The sequence below is a fragment of the Hippoglossus hippoglossus genome, chromosome 1, assembly GCF_009819705.1.
Source record: "Hippoglossus hippoglossus isolate fHipHip1 chromosome 1, fHipHip1.pri, whole genome shotgun sequence".
Lineage (NCBI taxonomy): Eukaryota > Metazoa > Chordata > Actinopteri > Pleuronectiformes > Pleuronectidae > Hippoglossus > Hippoglossus hippoglossus.
Genome location: NC_047151.1, coordinates 22,870,051 through 22,875,122, shown reverse-complemented (window position 1 = coordinate 22,875,122; position 5,072 = coordinate 22,870,051).

Below are 5,072 nucleotides of genomic sequence, written 5' to 3'. Positions count from 1 at the left end.
TACTTTCCTCAAAACAACAGGTGGCACATTTGACAGCCAAAGTAAAAGTTAACCTTTGTGATTTAAAGGGGAACTTATTTCAGCATCTATTCATAGACCAGATATTTTTAACCTTAACAAAGAGATAACAAAGCAGAACAGGACGAGGAAACTGCTCAGTGACCATAGCTCACCTCTGTTTTGATCAGAACCATGTGGAACATCTTCTCTATGCTTTTCAGATGTTTGACAACTGTGCGGGACGATATTTGCCAGAGTGCATTGCTGTGCCTGATGGAAATTAATACAGACATGATGTGGGATAGCTGAGAGCTGGAAACAAGAGTTTGAAGTGGGGATGGCAACATGCAGCGTGTAGAAACTGGCTCGCTGCTTGGGAGATTTTTTTCAGACTCAAGGTTTTTCTTTCGTACACACATGAATATTTATGTGATTTTTTTTTGGAGAAACGTTTTTTCATTTTAAAAGAGAAACAATCAAACTTTTAGATTATAGTATGTTAGAAGATGCTTTTAAACGTTCACTGAACTGCGGACATTCTCCTGAAATTGTCCGGTGGAGCTGAATAATATAATATAATAATGAACTTTGTTCATATTGCACTTTTCTTTACAAAGTGTTAAATAACAAGAAGCAAAACCAACAGACAGACAGTTGGCTAGAAAAATGTTGGCCACATAAGTGATAGAGCCGTAAAAATTACTGAAACAACAATGAAACAACAAAAACTGAATAGAAATATGTCACGTGTGTAGAAGATGCACAACGAAAACATCAACTTGGAAAAACATCGAGCTTCGAGAGCTTTTAGTGACACAGGCCAGCGTCTGTGTCGACGTCCTACAAACGAAACCACATGATTTACACAGCGCAATTTATACGACATTTCCTGTCTCCTACATGTTCTATCCAGATACCAACCCTCACCTGGACATCAGGACATTTTCCTGTTGTTGTGAAAACGCGAAAATGTCCCGACCCAATTTTGTTGAGTAAATATCTGAAAATTGCTGCAGTTGAAGTAATTGAGGGTAACTTCGTCCATTTACCCAAGAACTGCATGTGCTTGGGTTCAATTGTAAGATACTGAGTTTCTTTTTAATGCTACTTGACACTTCTACTCCCCCCCCCCCCCCCCCCCCCCACACACACACACACACACACACACACACACACACACACACACACACACACACACACACACACGCACACACACCCTTGAAAGAGCGCAGTGGTGAGAGGGAAGGGGAGTTTTGTTGGTGTTGGGCAGGAGAAGGAGGGTCAAACAGTCTTTGGATGTATGAAGGAGCCTCAAGCATCACATTTGGCTCCAATCAAATCAGTGATGTTTTTTGGCCACAATATAGAAAACAGATGGAGGAGTATGGTTCTTTTGTGTAAACGCTGTTCGGATTGGAGGGGTAGATCTCCTTTTCCTTTTAACGCTCTTTTTCTCTGTTTTCTGAGATGCTGTGTATTCTTCCATGTCAGAGGCTGAAGGATTTAAATGTCTAATGACTTTAAGGTGTTGTCCTCTCTCTTTTCTCTGGGTCCCTGGTTCGGATTATGTTCATGTTTTGACTGTAGCTTGTGTGGCCTTCTGTTAACAATAATAATACCTCAACCTTTCACCTGCCTGTAACGTGAGGCCTGATAGACTTGACCACAGACTTGAGTGTCACCCTGTCACCCTAAAAAAAAGTGTCTCTGGACATGCAGAGTTGTTTCACACCCTCAAATGACCCCTGACCTCTGAGGAAAGCAGCTGGGGGGGGGGGGGTGAAGTGTGCTCGGGGGCAGTTTTAGCCACAAGGTGAAAACGCGAGGGCAGGTGCTCCCTACAGGCTCCTCCGCTCCCAGCACAAGAGGCCTGGTTTTCCTGTGATGGATGAGTCTGGCTGAGATGCCAGGCCTCTTTGGGGCAGAGTCCACAGCAGGGGAGGCACCATCTGGGAACAGAATGTCAAGGCCGTCCCTGAGGACGGAGATTTATGCCCCAACCTCAGGTTCAAACAACTGCGTCTGACACAGCATAGATGAGGTGGCAGTGACAGCTTTGCTCCATCCAGTCCCAAAAGAGTCCATCCATATCTGTCTGTGGAGACATGAGGAGGGGAGGTTTTTCCAACGTAAACATCCTGACACAAGTAAGTAAGTAAGTAAGTAAGTAAGCAAGTAAGTAAGTAGGTACATAACCAAGGAAAAGAAAGACTAAGGAGAGGAAAGAAAAGACCAAGGAAAGATCAAGGAAAGGAAAAGATAAGAAAGACTAAGAAAAGGAAAGGAAAAGAAAGACCAAGGAAAGGAAAAGCCAAGGAAAGGAGAGTAAAGACTAAGGAAAGGAAAGGAAAGGAAGACAGAGGAAAGTGTCCACAGATGTCAATAAGAAGGTCATTCCATAATGTCCTGGTTTTAAATGTGCGATCACCATTTGTTTTGAATCACATGCGGGGACACAAGCTCTGGTCAGAACCTCAGTCAGACTGAACACTGACGGTGAAATGAATTCTGAATCTAATGAGAAGCCAAAGTAAAGACTATAGAATGAGAGTGATGTGGCTCATTAAGCCGGCGCCTCTCACTCAGCGCTTCGACTCTTTGTGTTTGTTCCACTCGACAGAACTGAGGCTCTGCACAGCGCAAAAAAAAAGAAATCTGCAAAAACAAAGAGATTCTTTTTTCCTGTGCCCCTCTTCAACAGTTTTTATAAATGAGGACGGACAGAATGAAACAAACAGACCAGAACCTTCCCCAGAAGCCACAAGCAAAGTTTCCCCCAAACCACTCTACCATCCATTACACACACTTACGTATATATACACAAACCAGCCACAGCGACCGTGGTATAAACACAGGTGATGTGCGGCATGAGTTCACCCGCTGACCAGTGAAATCTGTTTCAGTTTGCTCCGGCTGACGACGTTCATGGGCCTCAGCTTTCTGTTGGACCCATTAGAGCCTCAGCTGCAGAGGGAGGTCGAACCGGGAACGGTATTAAACAATTAGGGCCGTAGACACAGATGTGGGAGACAGACGGAAAAGCTCAGTGTGTGTGTGTGTGTGTGTGTGTGTGTGTGTGTGTGTGTGTGTGTGTGAGAGTTGTCTTCCTTATAGGGACAAAATGCAAATCATTAAAACATGTTTCAAAGTTAAGGTTTGGGGGTAAGCAAGAAGTAGTTATGGTTAAGGTTAGTGCAAGTTTCCAGGAAATGAATGTAAGTTGATGTAACGACCGCTGAAGCTCTGAAGTCATGGAGACGCACGTGCGTGTGTGTGTGTGTGTGTGTGTGTGTGTGTGTGTGTGTGTGTGTGTGTGTGTGTTGGGGGTTCCCAGGCCTATGAAAGTGTGCTCAGTGTCCCATGTGGAGTTCATTTAATCCCTTCACTTTGAGAATACTCCGCAGAGTGTAGAAGCATAAAGCATGTGTGCATTTAAACAGTTTAGTTTACTGGAATATAAGAAGAATGTGACTCTGCGTTTTGTAATGTGCTTATATACAGTGAAGAGGGAGACACTGTATACACTGTGGGGGTTATATACAGTGTAAAAATAGGCTGTTTAAAACAGACATATATATGGTATGGTGGCCGTGAAGTGGAAAAACCACAAAACACAATGACAAATATGGAAAAAAAGAACAAATTAGACAACACAAACATGTTTTGTCAGCATTTCCTTCCTGTTAAAAAGACACTTCAGGGCCACCATCACATAAAAGGTATATATATACAAGGGTGCTTGGCAGTGCAAAAGTTATGGAGGATGAATTTAAGCTCTATGAGAAATTCACAGAGAAACACTTACTTCACAAAACGTTATTTCCCCATGCAAATGATGGTGTTATTGTTTTTTTAGATAGATTCACAGTGGGAACCATTTTTATGTTAAAGGTTTATCAATGTTTATGATTCTAATACTCAGAAGCTAGAGCTAAGAGGCGATTGGCCAAGCTTAGCAAATAGACTGGAATAAAGTTGAAACAGCAAACTTTAGCTTCCTCTAAACTTCATAAATACCAATACCTCCAATGCAATTTTCAAATTGTATCTTATTTAATCTGTACGAAAACTGCTTTTGTCAAATTTAAAACCTTAAATTTCTTCAACAAACAAGAAACTGAGCAGCTCTTGCTAAATCTTTCACATGTAAAAGCAGCTTTAAAACCCACACACCATGCAATGGATTAGAATGAATGTTATACCGAGGCTTGTATACACTAGCTGTGACATCTGATCTGGCCTACGTAACATCTGGCACTATGAGGCAGAGCCAGGACGATGTTTTGGTTGGAACACCATAAGTCAATATGGTGCCATCGCCATAATTTAACCAGGACTGTCGAGCGAAGATATGAAGAATATTTAATTAAGAGCCCGCGGAGAAAGATAAGCTTTGTCGTGTTTACTGTCTGGTCGTGTGCAGAAGTGTCTTGTGGTGGGCTGATGTTTTATCCCTCTGTAACCAATACAAGCAGAATGTCAAACAATTAGAGGAGAAGCACTTTGGAGGAGGCCGTTTAGTTGGATTGCTGTGGTTGGAGAAGCCCTGGGCATTAAAGGGGACCCATCATTTTGTTAATGTGAGGCCTGTTTTTACGCGTGTGTGCGGTGATCTGTCTCCCCGAAGAGTTTGGGATAACGCTGGTTGTTTTCCGCCTCCTCCCAGCAGGACTCTGCAGGTTTAACGTGCGTCGCCCCGGGCCTGTTCCATCTGCGTCCGCACACCATTACGATGAAACCCACGCACACAACGCACTGGCGCTACTGGAAGTCAGGACGAACACACTCGCTTCTGGGACTGGGTTTAGGGATAATAAAAGGCTCGGTGACTCCCTCCGACCGCACTTAGGCTGCGCTCCTCTGTTACCAGCGCAGGAGAATTCGGCGCGTGGGGTTTTAATGTTGCCCTCCACTAATGAAAACAACAGGAAAGCAATGATGACATGTTCGAGGGTCCATGAGACAAATTACAATCGGTGGTTGGCGCTTTTACAAAAGTATTTTCTCCTATGGAGGAAAGTGGCTGTAAAATAAACCTGGTGGCCCAGTGGAATAAGATTATCAGACATTGT